This window comes from Sciurus carolinensis, chromosome 10 (assembly GCF_902686445.1).
Source record: "Sciurus carolinensis chromosome 10, mSciCar1.2, whole genome shotgun sequence".
NCBI classification, from domain to species: Eukaryota; Metazoa; Chordata; class Mammalia; order Rodentia; family Sciuridae; genus Sciurus; species Sciurus carolinensis.
In genome coordinates this window covers 8,974,975-8,992,270 of record NC_062222.1, presented here as the reverse complement: position 1 = coordinate 8,992,270, position 17,296 = coordinate 8,974,975, and positions in this window count along the sequence as shown.

The following is a 17,296-nucleotide window of genomic DNA, read 5'->3' as shown; positions in this document are numbered from 1 at the left end:
ACATTTTTATTAATGAGTCGATGCACATCTGGTACTCTTATAAAACTTTTTTCCATCCTTTCAATTAGTAATTATTCCATCCTTTTCAATTAGCAAATTTTATTTTATAGACCTATTTAAATATATTTTGATTTGTTCTTTGTGGCACGATCTATACTCACCTAGGTACAGTTACGTAAATAAAACATGGCATATGAATTATGGCTCAATCCCATCATTCTGCCTTGAAAATTTAAAAAACAGTCCTTAATCACACTAATAAAACAAAGCAGTTATGCATTAGCAGACGGGAAATATCATTGGGTTTCTGGAAAGCCCAAATTAAATAGGACCAATAGATAAAGTAGACAGATGACTGGTAGGATATCTGCCAAGAAGACAGGAGCCAGCTGTCCACGCTGAGTTCCAGGGGCGCAACCTGGAAAGGGGGAGGGAGAACAGAAACAGGCTTTGCTAGCACAATCCAAATATCTGAGACTCAAGATAACAGCTATGAAATAACAAGGACTTGGTGATTGCCCACAACATATTTCAGTATGAACTGAGAGAAACAGGGAGGGAAGAAAAAAGAGAAAAAGAAAAGTAAATAAACATTTTTTTTAGATCAAATGAAGATTAGAATCTTCAGATGAAAAGGCTCTTTCTCATACAGCCTGGTGAACATTTAGAAGCTAATGAATTAAAATGAAGAAGCAGGAGAATACGGTGTCTATTTAAAAATAAAGTAAGATTGCTATCACACTTTGGATTAGCAGGGTTCACAAGGACAGCCATATTAAGCCCTCAAAGATCTGAAGAAAGAAAATTCAGAATTAGGAATTCCATGGAAATCCAAAATAGTAATGTAGTATGAATTCAAAATAAACAATAAGAGAAAATATTTTCTATACCATTAAGAAGTAAGAAAATAATAAATAATGTTGATTTTCTTAGCATGCTCTCAATAAAATGAAAATTGATTCAAATAAAACCAAAATAGAAGATTCTACTTTTGGAACATCCAAGAATATAAATAAGGAAACCTCAATTTGGAAGTCATGCTATCAATCTTTAAAAATCAGAAATGATTAGAACAGGTAATCAGAGGACTTCATGAGCAAAGTATTAAAAATCATAATTCATTTGTAAAGTATGGAATTTTTGAAAATTAAATATTAATGATATAAGTTTCTATGTTCTTTTTCATCAGTACAAGAAAAGAAATATTATCAGACATGACTAGGAAATGAAGATTTTTTTCAATGTAGTCATTGTCTATTTATAAGATAACCTTGAGTAACCTTATCTTATTAATTTATAAAATATAGAGTTTTTACTTGCCCTCACTACTTAAAACATACTTTTGAGTAGCAGATTTGATGACATACAATTGCATTCATCTTTGCCGAGTTCAGTTGTAACAATATTGACAGTCATGACTAAATATTGTTTGTAAAGTTTTAACACTCAGAATGTATCACATAGAAACTATAATAAAACTTGGTAAAATAAAGATAGTATTATAAATTATAGCAATCTGTGAATGTGTTGGCTAATAGATGAAAAAAGAAGGATTTAAATATATCATCTGAAGTTAAATTACGTAACAGCTGGAAAGATAAAACAATAAGGGAAGGAACCAAGCTGAGATTTCCAGGTTAGGCTACTCACTCCTACAAGCCATAACAATGCCCAGCAGAAACTTTCCTGCAGGAGGAGCCCTCTTGTTTCCTCAGCACCAACATAAAGATGATGATGAGCAGCCAATGAACTTCCTGTTCTCTAACAAAGTGAATCCTTCCAACAGTAGCCACGTCACTCTATAAAGAAAGGTCATTCCTAAAAATGAGACCGCAATTTAAACCATCTCCCTTTTGTGAGACACAAAAGGAAAAATACCCTCTCGATTGAAATCCTTGAAGAATCAGTCAGCACAGAGAACTCAGGAGGAGTAGCATCAGAAAGGCTGAAGAACAGATTCTGAGTTTTAGTCCTCACAGGAGGAGACAGAAAACTAACCACAGATACAAAAAGCTCTTTGAGTCTCCTAGAACCTGGGATGAGGCTGAGCTTTCTCTCACCCAGACTGAGAAATGCCATGTTAAAAAGGGTGAGAGGACTGGTTTCCCTTTGACCAAGTCACCTTCCCCAGGCAGGCACAGTGCACACTGAGAGGGTTTCTTCTACGTTCAGCTTCTCCAGAGGGAAAAGTAAGGCCAAGGCAGAGGTCTGGGTTCCCAATAGTTCAGGTACTTCCTGAGAGGCCTCTTAAGGCATGTTGGGGGAATCATCAGAGATAGACCACTGGAAGTGAGTCAGAAACAAAGATAAAGACAAGGATTCACAGTTATCATTATGAAGATCATAGTCCCTTCTGGGCAGGGAGGCTAATCAACCCCACCAGCCTCCACAGACAGCTTCTCCCAACCAAGGAGCCTAGCCAGTGACCCTGCTTTCTCAGAGCACCTATCCTACAGCCTCACCCCATTGTGGGGCAACCTGTGGACCCAACCAACGTGAACACAGTTAGAGGTCTTGCCTGACATCAGAGTCCAGCCAACAGATCCACCAGTCTCAGGTATGGGCAGCAGCTCCACCCGACAACAGAAATGGACATGCAGATACTGAGGTCCAAAGTTCATAAGATGAGTTGAATGATGACACATTATAGTTAAATATTATGATTAAATTATTAAATGTCAAAGACAAGGAGAATTTTGAAAGTAGCAAGATAAAATTGACCCATGGCATATAGAAGGAAGACCCATGAGACTATCAGTTTTTTCTTAGAGGAAACCTTTCAGTTCAGGAGAAAGTGGAATGGTGCATTCAAAACAGTGAACAAGAAAACCTGCCAATTTTAAGTCCTTTCGATATATGCTGAGGAGTGGGATAACTGGGTCAAATGGTGGTTCCATTCCAAGTTTTCTCAGTAATCTCCACACTGCTTTCTATAGTGGTTGCACCAATTTGCAGTCCCATCAGCAATGTATGAGTGAACCTTTTCCCCACATCCTCACCAACATTTATTGTTGCTTTTATTCTTTATAAGTGCCATTCTGACTGGAGTGAGAAGGAATTTCAGTGTAGTTTTAATTTGCATTTCTCTAATTGCTAGAGATGTTGAACATTTTTTGACCATTCATATTTCTTCTCTGTGAAGTGTCTGTTCAGTTCTGTTGCCCATTTATTGATTGGACTATTGGGATTTTTTTTTGGTATTAAGTTTTTTTGAGTTCTTTGTTTATCCTGGAGATTAAAGTTGTATGTGAGGTGCAGGTGGTAAAGATTTTCTCCCATTCTGTGGGCTCTCTGTTCACATTCTTGATTATTTCCCTTGCTATGAATATTTTTAGTTTGTTACCATCTATTTATTGATTCTCGATTTTACTTCTTGTGCTTTAGGAGTCTTGTTGAGGAAGTTGGTTCCAAAGCTTACATAATAAGGGTTGGGCCTACTTTTTCTTCTTCTAAGCACAGGGTCTCTGGTCTGATGCCTTCATCCTTAATCCACTTTGAGTAAGTCTTGTGCAGGATGAGAGATAGGGGTTCCATTTCATTCTACTACATATGGATTTACCATTTTCTCAGCATCATTTGTTAAAAAGGCCATCTTTTTTCCAATGTGTTTTTATGATACCTTTGTCTAGTATGAGGTAACTAACTTTTTGGGTGTGTCTCTGTGTCTTCCATTCTGTTCCATTGGTTTTTGTGTCAGCATACTACAGTGACACAGTCACATCAGCAGCTCATTTCACAATAGCCAAGCTATGGAACCAACCTAGGTATCTTCTATGAATGAACAGATAAAGCAAATATGATATATGTACACAATGGAATATTACTTCATCATAAGGAAGAAAGAAATTATGGCATTTGCTGGTAAATGGATGGTACTGGAGAATAACATGCTAAGTGAAATAAGCCAATCTGATAAAAGACAAATGTTTTCTCTTATATGTAGATGTAACCCACAACAAGGGAAGGTGGGAGGGGAAGAATAGAAATCTATTATATTAGACAAAGGGAAATGAAAGAAAGGGAGAAATTAAGGGAATAGGAAGGAGAGTAGAATTGATTGGGCACAATTTTCCTAGCCTTGTACTTGAATACACTATCAGGGTAACTCCACATTATGTACAATCACAAAAATCAGATACTAATTAGAATGAATTATACTTTATATATGCATAATACACCAAAATACATTTACTTTCATGTATAACTAAAAAGAAAAAAGAAAACCTGCCACAGAAAACTACTGTAGCTAGAGAAACTGTCCTTCAGAAATAAAGGAGAGATTATGATTTTTCTAAACCAAACCACACTGAGGGAGCTTGTCACCACGAGTCCTGCCTTGAGAAGAAATACTGAAGGACGTTTTCCAAGCTGAAATGAAATAATTCTAATTAAAAATGTGAAGGACAGTGAAGCTAAATATATAACCAAGTCAGAATTATCTAATCTTGTCTTGGTGCTACACACATCATGTTCAATTGCAGTATGAAAGTTAAAAACTGAACATATTAAAAATAAGTGTTATTAAGAGAATTTGATACTGGATGCATGATACCAAAAAAGAAATATAAGAGGTAATCAGATCAGGTAATCAGAGGATTTTATGAGGAAAGTGTTTAAAAGCTTATAACTCCTTTGAAAGGGAAGGAGAAGTGAAAGTACAGACACCTTTTATGTGAATAAGTTAAATCATTATCAGTTTAGGATAAAGGTTGTAAGTAGAAAATATTTTACATAAGCTTAATGGTAACCACAAACTCCCTTGTAGTAGATATACAAAAGACTAAGAGAAAGGAATTAAATCATGCTACAAAAACATCTTCAAATCACAAAGGAGAAATAGAATAATGGTGTAGGAATAGGAAACTACAAAATAGAAAACAATTCACATAATGGCAACTGTAAGTCCTTGTTTAATAATAACTGCTTCAAACACAAATACATTGTTTTCTCCAGTCTAAAGACATTGAGTAGGCCAACAGATTTTAAAAAAAAAAAATTCCATGATACATTGCCTACCAAAGAGTCATTTTAAAGATACACAAAGACCAAAAGTAAAGAAATGCAAAGAAAAATCACTTGCAAATGGTAATAAAGAAAGCATTTGTGGCTATACTTATATCCAAGACAGACTGTAACTCAAAAACTACCCCAAGATACAGTCATTATACAATTGGTAAATTCATCAAGAAAATATGACAATCGTATGTATTCATGCAGACAACCTCAGACTATCTCAACGTATAAGGTAAATGCTGAGAAAACTGAAAGGAGAAATAAATAGCAATACAATAACAGTAGGAGTCTTTAATATCCCACTTTGAACAATGAATAGATCATCCAGGCAGAAAATCAATAAGGGAATAGCAGATTTGAGCAACTCTATAGACCAAATGGTCCTGACAGATATGTAGAACATTTCATGCAAGGACTGCAGCGAAGACATTCTTTTCAAACACACAAAGAACATTCCCCAGGAGAGCTCCTCAGTTAAGATACAAAACACTTAACAAATTCAAAAAGACTGAAATAATATCAAGTGTCTTTTGCTGTCACAATAATATAAAACTAGAAATCAATAACAGGAGGAAAACTGGAAAATTCATTAACACATGGAAAGTGAATGACATAATCTTGAAAAACCAAAGGGTCAAAATTAAAGAAAAATTTTAAAAACCTTTGAAGCAAATAGAAATGGAAACATACCAAATCTTATAGGATATAGAAAAAGCAGTTAAGAGGAATTCTATCAAGATTAACACACAAAAAAGAGAGATGACTCAAAAAAGTGAAGTCAGAAATAATTACAATACTGCAGGCATAATTAACATCACAAGATCATTGGATAAAGTTTAAAAAAAATAGATAAATTCCTAGAAACCACCTACCTAGACTTCCTGCCTAGAATCATGAAGAAATAGAAAATCTGAACAGACCCATAATAAGTAAGGGGATTATGTTATTAATCACAGAGAAAGACCCATAAATGGTCATTTTCACCTCTGAATTCTACTAGCAATTAAAAAAAATATATTAACAATCTTTTCAAACTCATTTTAAGCAACTCATGAGGAGAGAATACTTTCCAACTCATTTTAAGAGACTGGCATTCCCCTGATACAAAATTGGACAAGAATATTACAAGGAAAAAAAAACTATAGATCCATGTGACTCATAGATACCCATTTTCTTGACAAAATACTAGCAAAACAAATGTAATCATATATTTAAAGCATCATATCCCATGATCAGGTAAGATTGTAGTATGAAAAGATGTTTCACTATACATAAATCTATAGATATAATATATCGTTCCATTTTTATGTGGAATAAAAATCATGCAATAATTTCAATAGCTGCAGAAAAAATATTTAACAAGATTCAATGTCATTTTATGTTAAAAATTCCCAATAAATTGGACAAAAGCAACTTGGTGTTGGTGTTGGCAAGATTTTTTGGACATGGCATCCAAAGTACAAGGAATAAAAGCAAAAAATAGACAATTGGGACTAAGTCAAATCAAAATTATTCTATAAAACAAAGAAAACATTAAATAAGATGAAAAGGAATACCTAAAATAAGAAAAAAATATTTGCAAACATCTTTGATAAAGGGGTAATATCCAAAATATGTAAGGAATTTATGTCAACTCAATTACAAAAAAGAAAAATTTGATTAAAAAATGTGCAAAACATCTAAATAGACATTTTTCTGAAGGAAATGTATAAATTGCCAATAATTAAATGAAGAAAGCTCAACATCACAGATTATCAGGTAAATGCAATTCAAAAACTATAATGAAATATTATCTCATATCCATTAGGATGGCCATTGTCAAAAAGTCAAAATATAACATTTGATGAGGATATAGAGAAAAGAGAACCCTTGTGAACTATTGATAGAAATGGAAAATGGTACAACCATTATGGAAAAATAGTATGGAGTTTCACAAATGTATTGAAAATAGAACTCCACAAAAAGATGCATCAATCCTATTTCTGGGTATTTATCTAAACAAATTGAGATTAGAACCTAAAAAGAGATATTTTCAGTCTTGTGTTAGTTTCAGTATCCATAACCAAGACATAGCAATAATTAAGTGTCTGTTGATGGATGAATGGATAAAGAATATATGATATATAAAATTTATAATGTTGAATATTCCATTATATCTAATATATTTCCATATCACATTCTACATTATATTTCACTGATATGTATATATAAAGAAGTGAATAAAAAATAAATCATGAAAAAAGTAAATCCTGCTCTTTCTGACAACATGGATGAAACTCGAGATCCCTCTACTAAGCAAAATAAGACAAAAGAAAGACATGCTGTATGATACCACTTAATATGTAGAATCTAAACTACTCAAGCTTATAGAAATCAAGAATAGGATGGTGATTGCCAAGGGTTTGGGCATGGGGAAATGGGAAGATTGTGGTCAAATTATACAAATTTCCAATTAGCAGATGAAAATGTTCTGGCAAGTTAATGCCCAGCATGTTGAATATAATTAACAGTACTGCATCATATACTTGAAATCTGACAACTGAGTAGATCTTAAATGTTTTCACACACACAAAACCAAAATGGTAACCATTTGATACAATGGATATGCTAACTAAATTAAGCTTGCTCATTATTTCACAATATACATGTTTCTTCATTGTCACATTGTACACCTTAAGTTTATACAATACTGTTTGTCAATTATCCCTTAAACATTCTGGAAAAAATAAAATATAGAAACCAAGAATCTTGAATAGTCTCTTATTACCCAGAAATATAATTCTGTGCACTTCCTACTATAAACTATCTTACCAACCATCTTCTGAATTATTTTTATTACACCTTTATAAACTCATGAACTTTGGGTGGGAAATTCCCTACCCTGCAGAATGACAGTGTTCAGCTGACTCCTTTGTTCTATGTACATGAAGCTTAGTCATCCCTTGGAATTATTAACATCAAAGCCTTTTTTTCCCCACACATTTTAGTTTTCATTGTTCATTATAATGATCATTCCCCTATAATTATTTGCTCAATGAATTCATCAATCTACAAGATTATTATTAAAGGCTTCTTTACTCTCCCCTATAATGCCATCACTGCCACTCTTAAATGATAAATCTTGCTGATTATTTCACTACCAAAAGATAAAATCTTAGAAGAGGATTTTACAAAACATACACCAGTTTAGCTGGATCATTTAAAAATAATAAATATTCTTTGGTTCATCCTTATCCTTAATTCCACTCTCTCATAATTTAGCTTCACTCTCTGGATTAAATATTGTCATCTCTAACTGCATAAGAGATTTTTATTCCATATATTTCATAAGGGTAGTAAAACATTGTTACAAGCTATAAGTATATTACAAGAAAGATAAGTTGCAAAATAATTTTTCTCATAAAAACACACAAATATTTTAAGCAGAATATAAGCATATAAAATGTAGCAATGCATGAAAATAACAATATATAATACATAAATTATTGGAGGAATACAAGGATAGTTTAACACCGGGAAAATGATCAATGCAATCCATCACCTTAACTGAAAAAAGAAAGCATTAAAGTTGGTAGATGTATGAAAGTATTTGGGAAAATTCATAATTATTCATGATTTTAAAAACTCATTTTTTAAAACAATTTTTTTTCAATCTGTCAAGAAGAGTATTAAAACAAATTTCAGAAGAAAATTTCAAATGTCTCTGGAGTATTAAAATAAATTTCATTTAATATTATAATTAATGGTGAGATGAAAATCAACCTCTTTGAATATCTTACCAGCAGTTAGAGCTAATAAAATAAAACAGAAGCAATATCATCTACTTAGAAATGAACCAAATAAAATTGCCAAATATTTCTGTGCTTAAAATTACTAATCTTTTTGAGATGTAGTTAAGATTTTTATAGAAAGCAGAAACTTGTTATATATTGGAAAACTCAATTATCTATACACTGGTGAAATATTAATCCGCATGCCAGTGTAACTATGTGTGCATGTTCATATAAATTGAAAATCTAGTTCTTAAATGTATTTCACCATGAAAATTGTCAAAGGCACTCTTGAAAAAAAGTGATTTGGAGAACTTCCACAACCTGATAAGTTCACTTACTTTAAAACTACAGAAAACAAGATGACATGGTATTTTGAGAAATGAAGAAAAGGGAGAAGTGAAACAGAATATAGTGACCAGAAACTGACCTACTTTTCTTATTCATGTGATTTATGACAGACATGACAGCAGAGTTCACGGAATCAAGAACTGTGTTTTCAACACATAAGTCTATGTTAATTGGATATTCATGCAGAAAAAAAGAAAAAAGGAAAAAATCCCTACCTCACACCATATAAAGTAGTTTCAGATGTTTCCAAAAATTTTAAAAGCAATTATGCAGTATTTAATCATTTAATCATTATCTTTAAGTAACAAATATAATTTAAATAGTATGAAAAACAAACAAACAAACAAAAACTTGGGGTAAGGTACATATATCTCAGTGGTAAAGTACTTGCCTAGCATGCACAGGGTTCTGAGTTCAATCCCCAACACCACAAACAAAAACAAAAAAAAAAAACAAAAGAACAAACAACAAACAAACGAAACCAGGAACTTGAAAAAATGGATAAATTAGGAAATATTAGAATCAAGAATTAGTGATCATGATAATACAGCATTAAGTGAGTAAAATGAGAAGCAGAGAGTGAGATATGTTTAAGGGCTCAAATCCAAAATATATACAAAGAATGTCTGCAAATTATTTTGAACAATCCTGCAAACCCAAAAGAAAACTTAGTAAAAGAGTGTCAATGCACTGAAGAGAACATGCAGATGGCTTATAATATTTTTAATGCAGAAATATATCAGTCTTTGGGGAAATACAAATTAAAACACAATATATCGCTATTCCCTATTCAGATGAATGATTAAGATAACACAAGACAGACTGTAGTAAGTGAAAGTGAGGATATGGAGAAATTAGAGTGTTCCCACATTACTAGTGGTCGAATTCATATAGCTGTTTTGGAAAGCATTTGATGATAAACGCTAAATTTGAAATATGTATAACTGATGATCCAGAAATTTACCCTCAGGATATAAATAACAAAAATACTCACAAGCAGCTTACCCAAACACATTGACAATAACAGTCATTGCAGAGTACTCCCTATTAACTCCAAACAGGAAGCAACCAAAAGCCCACCAGTGGTAAAACTCTTCAATGCACCACTATATTCACAGAAAAAAAAACAAACAAAAAACACGAAAGGAGGCTATCAAAAGGAAATCAATAGACTTGGGCTTCAGGCAGTGGGACACATGATTCTTACAAATAATGTTGAATGAAAATAGTTACTTCTTTTACTATGTAATTCCATATACATAAAACATAAAATGGAGACAGACAAAAGCATTCTGTATTACTACCAGGGTCACCTTCAGGGGTTAGTGACTGGAGGGAGAACAGGGATTAGAGGCTGCAGGCTCTGTTCTAAGTCTTGTTACAAACTCTAATCCCTGACTAGGTTCACTTGGTGAAATATCACTCTCCAGTACATTTATGACCCCTATAACTCTGTATCTGGCTTATACCTAATTTTAAAAACTTAATAAATTCAACAAAATGAGAACCCTAATTTTACCATCTCTGATTGTTCCTTGTCAACATTCTGCTACTTGCTGTATATATTTTGTGAGTGATACCTCTATTCTTAAAGTTTTTTTTTTTTTTTTAATGAATTAATGTTGAGATGAAAGCTAATGATATGATTACAAAATTAAACAATTTATTTTGTTACTATAGCAAGACTAGTGACATTGGTTTTAATTGTTTAATTTATGCTTGTATTTACTGAAATAAATTCAATTTTGTTGAGATGTATTTTATTTCTTGTAAGCTACTGACATCAGCACACGCATATATTCATGAGTGATATCTTTGGATTTTTTCATTACTTAATAGCCTTGTCATGTTTTTATTTCAGAATTACCTAGTCTCATAAACATCTTGGGAAGTATATTAACTTTCATTCCTTCTAGAGTCAGTAAAAATTTGTATCTGTTTGACATTTTTTCTTCCGTACATATTTGGTGGTATTCATGAAGTTAACTGAACTTAGAAGTTATAATATGGGAAAATTTTTAATAAAATATTGAATTATAATTCAATAATTTTTCATTTTAACAAATGTAGAACTATTCAGATTATTTATTTGAATCTTAATAATATTTTGATCATTTCATATTTTTTCATATTTACTGTCGTAATTTATAATATCCTGTCTGACCAATTCCATGACTATGTGAAGAGATTTCTCCTTTTTAAGTTATAATACTAATCATTTGTTTTACAAATTCTTTATGTTTTAACAATCTCATAAAATGTTTATAGATTTGCTTAATCATTAAGTGATGCCAAAATTCAACTTTGTCACATTTCATTAAATATTTGTTTTGCCAGGTGCAGTGGTGCACGCCTGTAATCCCAGCAGTTCAGGAGGCTGAGGCTGGAGGATCACAATTTCAAAGCCAACTCAGCAATTTAGGAGAACCTAAGCAATTTATCAGGATCTTGTCTTGAAATAAAAAATAAAAAGCTGGCAGGGGATGTAGCTCAGTAGTTAAGCACCCCTTGTTTCATTCTCTGGTTCAAAAAAATAAAATAAATAAATATTTGTTTTGAATTTTATTAATGTATGTTCTTATACACTGTGTTCTTTATTCTAATTTCTTTGTTTAATTTGTCTTTTTTTAATTAATTTTTTTTTTTTTTTTTAGTTTTTGATGGACCTTTATTTTTATTTATTTATATGTGGTGCTGAGAATCAAACCCAGGGCCTCACACATGCTAGGCAAGTGCTCTACCACTGAGTCACCACCCCAGTCCAACCTTTATATTTTATTGTCAGTTACTTTTGTTATTTATTTTTCCCTCCTTTTTTCTTTTATGATTATGAAATATGAGCTACAAATTTCAAAGCATGGCTCTATTTCTTATAAGTCTTAGCATATTATTTTCAAGAGAATATAGCTCAATATGTTTTTTAATATGTGTTTGATATGATTTTTAATTTACACCATATTTTATATACTCTGTTCACAAAGATTTTCTTATATTTGTGACTTTTCTATAATTAAGTTTATTTAAATATGGTCAGAGAATAGTAAAATACCAATCTTTTAAGTTTATTGAGACTTAAATTATAGCTTAACATCACAATATCCATTCAGAAAAACAAAATTGAACATACTTGGTAAAAAAAAAAATAGAAAAATTCATAAAATATCCATAACAAATATAACTAAAGGTGAAAGTTTGCTGGTTTATCTTTGTGATAAACTGAATTCATTTCTGGGTGCTTTTTCTTCTGTCTAGTAACATTTTGTGTCAAAATCTACCTGATATTTATTATGGCTACCTGTGCTTTAATTGGGTGAATATTTTTATGTGACATCCTTTTCTATACATTTACTTCATACTTTTACATACTTGTATTTAGATTGTCCTTTGGAAGGGTCCTCTTCTTACCTTCAGCTTTTATCCAATCAGTGTTCACATTTCATTTTAACAAATCCTCTAAGTTCATTGACTTAGTTCATTAACATCTAAGTTCATTAACTGATTTATTTGGGGTAAAGTTAACAATCTTCCCATTTTTTTTTCCTTTGTCTAGCTACAATCATTTCCTTTTTGTGTTAGTCAGCATTTCATTGCTGTGACCAAAATACCCAACAAGAACAAGAGGAGGAAAATTATATTTTGGCTCATGACTTCAGAGCTGTAGTACAGATGGGCAAAGTTCATTGCTACCGGCCCAAGTTGAAGGAAAACATCATGTCAGAGGGCATGATAGGGGGGTGCTGCTCCACTCAGGCAGCCAGGAAGCACAGAGAGGGAGGGAGGGCCAGGGCTCATAGGAGACGCACCCTTACAAGGCAGGTCCCTTTAACACATGCCCTGAACCGTGACCCCCAGCCTGGAATTACCACCCAGTCAGTCCATGGAAACTAGGAGGGACTGCATAGCTTACAGCTCTCACATGCCATTCATCACCCCAAACATTCCTGCATCTCGGGGGACAGATCATAACCAAACCATAAGAACTACCTCTCCTTTCATGATTATTTTATAATGGGATTTTTAAAAATTACTTCTTTTTGTAAGATAACCATACACAATTGAGCTGCTTACCCCTAATAGGACAGCATTCATTCCTGACGTATAAAGATCTGTTCTCGAGTTCTGTGCCTGTCACCTCTTGGTTAAGCCAAGAAAATCAAACATTTTAACTTTATTTGTGTCCATTTGAATCTTATCCTACCCTTTTCCCTTGTGCTTTGATCATACATGTACATGATAGCACAGCTTTCATCATATTCACTGATTCCCATAGTTCCTCTCTTTTCAATATTGATTTTTCCTAATGTGACCTGCTTTTCATCTACCTGTTTTTGCTTTATCCTTAGAACACCTATATCTTCCCTTAGTGTGTGCTAATAAACAATTTTCTGTTGTTATTTTTTAACTACCAATATTTTTAACATTTATTCTAAAGGAATTTTTTGCTAATTATTACTAATCTTTAATTTCACTGACGAAATTTTGTTGCAGTTGTCAGCTGTCCAGCTAGCTCTCCTTGATAGCAATGTGTCTCTTCTCTCCAGCTTCTTTAGGGTGTTCTCCTCTCCTTCATTCTTCAGCAGTGTTGCTACCTGGCTAGGTGTGGATTTCATTGTGTTGATTCTCCTGTAGACAGATTATTTCCCAGATTTGACTTATTGCATATTTTCAGAAAGTTTTCTTCAATTATGTCTTGACTCTTTCTTCGGTATCATTCTTTTATGTACATTTCTGAAAATTAGTTTTATTAGTATTTCTTTGTGTAATCACTACAATTTTTTATCTCTGTTCCATTACACTGGACTGTTTTGTTTGTTGCATTATGATTTTTTCTGATTTATTATCCAATTCACTAATTCTCTATTTAGCTGTGACTAATATGCTATGAACTCTTTCTCCTCCATTAAAATGCACTACAGTTATAGAATTTCAATATTTTTAGTCTTTAAAACTCTGCTAAGTTTTCAATCATTTATCTTTTTTTTTAAGATGGAATAGCTCAGATAGCTCAGGCACTTTAAAGTCTATGCCTACAATGCCATTATCTATTTTCCTTTTAGTCAGTGTTTTTTGTTTTTCTTAATTTTTCTATCATGTTGACTGGTGACCTGGCATGCCTGTTTATTTTATACTGAGACACAGAAACCATATGGAAAATATCTTAGAGGGTATTTGAGGTATGTGATGATTTGATCTAACTCTGGAGAGAAATTTTCTTTGCAATTGGTAATGATCTAGACTTGGTGATTCATGATCACTTTTACCAATAGTAGTTACTTTCAGTTCACCTCAGTCTCTTAGTCTTTGTACTCTGAGGGATACAACTTTCAGGACTGTAAGACTGCTTTTCTTCCTCAGAATGCCTTGGATTTGAATTCATGCCCTGCCCTTGCACAGTTGACAAAAGGGTTGCTCAGGCTGTCTACCCCTTGTATACCTTCTCTGGGTGTTTTCTTCTTTAGTTGACCTAAGTATTGAGTTTTTATTCTGAATTTTCTTCTCCTCTTGAATTTTAGCTTCATAATTTTACACTGATAGACAAATATGTTATCTGGCTATGCTAGTAGTTCTTTGATTGTGATAGGAATCCTTCAGCATTATTCCACAAAACAAAAACAAAAACAGAAGAACTTTTATCTTCATCTGAAATTATCTATAGCTTAGCTATTTGTGGTGTGTATTGTTTAATGTCTATATCCTCTTTCGGAATGAAATATATACCCACCATAGGCTGTCTCTTCACTTTTTGATGTATATCTGGTGCCTACGTGACATCTGGCATATAACAGAAGTTGCCTAATAATTATTAGTTAAATAAGCAAAATACAGTTAATGAAAAAGTAGAAAAATTGAGTAAGCAATATTTCTTTTTTGTGCTTACTGTGATTCTAAAAAAAAGGCTATGAATTAAAATAGATAAAATATCACTCAACAACCTTATCAGTAATACTTGACACATGGTAGATAATCAATAAATGTTGTTGAATGGACAAAAGGCATGTTTACAAAGAGCAGAGAATTGTTTTGTTTAGGCAGTACATAGCTCTACTTGTCAAGATATTGAGTTTTCTGTTTCTTCTCCCCTGGGATTGTCAGACAGCCATCACAAAAAGCCAACAGGCGCTCTGCTGGACAGACTGTAGATGCCAGATAAATGCTTGTTGACACTGACACTGCACTGGACCAATGTGTAAAAGGCTTCATTCCTACAAATGTCAATGCCTAACAAAATGGGTTACTTCTCTATTAAAATAGATATATTCTAGGCTGGAGATACAGCTCAGTTGGTCGAGTGCTTGCCTCACATTCACAAGGCTGTGGGTTCAATCCCTGCCACACGCAAAAAATGAATAGATATATTTAGACAGAGACATGTAACCCACTTGTTATATAGAAATTATTGTTTCAATAAAATTATTTGTGTGACTGACAATGTACTATTAATTGTACTAATGTACTATTAATTTATAAATTAGTCATTATTTTCTCATGTATCCAATAACTGTCTATTGATTCCAAAGACTTGTCAGGCATGTAATTTCTACATACAGAAAGACAGAAAATGATATCAAAGTTATGTAATAAAATTACTTATACTCTAGCATAAATTTTAAGAAATATCAGGAATTTAGACTGAAAATTTTATACATCAAAGAGATTCAAAAAATTATAAAATAATGCATACCATCCTAGTTCAGTTTAATTTAAAATTAAGACCTAAAGAAATCTTTAAAAAGAAACTTAACAGTGGTTTATATTTGGTTACTCGATAGCTAAATATCACAATCTCTTGTGTTTCTTTCACTGATTTCGTGTGTAAATTTTTAAAAATATACTAGATAGTGATTTACTTTCTGATACGAGCATCATGGAAAATGAAAAAGTGCTCTTTAAATCAGAATTCTTTAATTGTCAATAGCAAGAGCTATTGAACAAGGAAGAAAAAAGGCATAATTTAGAAAAACCATAAGTATGTAAAGCCAAAATATATTGCAGTGCTCAAAGATACAAACTGATATTTGAGCAGCCACATTTAACAACAGCTCTGTCATCTAGAAAATGAAATCATTTAACAAAATAAAGAGTCTCTTCTAGTCCTATAACATAATAACTGAGATCAGTAAAGTCTCTCTTTCAAAGAAAGAATTACTGTGTATTCAACTGTAGTTTCTTCCTGGCTTTAAGAACAGACTGGTCTTAGATTGCCCTCATATAAGCATTCTTCCACTCAGCTCACCTTTAAAAGTTTTTCATGCTTTTAAAGTTAGTTAATTTCAAACCAAATTAATGGAAGCACACTATTATTTCATAAGGAAACATTTTAGAAGTGAATGATTAGCATAACAACATATATGACCTACTAAGATTGATAGAGTAGATCTGGAAAGAGTTAACATTTTGTAGCAAATTGATAGCCACACAATAAGCAATATCTTTGTTTCATTCTGTAATAAGTAATCTGTAAAAATTCATTAGAAAATATAGAAACTCAATTCCAAGTTAAAACTACTATTAGTTTGTTTTTGTTTTTGTTCTGTTTTGTTTTGCTTGGTCAAGACTTCAGTTTACTTTAGAGCAAACAAATTAATTTATCCATCCAGTTTGCCAGTTGAGAAACTTCAGTTAATTTTAACCATACTCAAACAATCCTCCCCTATACAAAAATACTTACACTTCTTTCTTCTTTTATATTTTTCATAAACAGCTGTTGCCTTCAGAAATCTAGAAGAATGTAATTTGTAACTTAAAATATCTCAACATATACAAATTCAGGAATACTAAACAAGTGGAAACTTTCAAAGATTTTTAAATTGCAGTTTGGGATAGCCTATGGTAAGTAACCTGTGAGATATCTAAAAGAGTTCACCGAAGTGTCCAGAAGTCTATGCCATGAAGAGAGTAATTTCAGATCTGCCAAAAGCACCCCATACTGATGAAATAACTGGACATGATGTAATTACTGCCATATATTATGGAAATAATGAAATTATTGTGAGCATCAGTCTAATTTAAGGTGAATCATCTACAAGTAAAAGGGGGAAGAGAAGGATATATGTCATTTAGTATTTCATAACTGTTTTCGTCAGCTTTCCATTGCTGTGACCAAAAGACCTGAAAAGAACAATGTAGAGGAGAAACAGTTTATTTTAGTTCATGGATCCAGA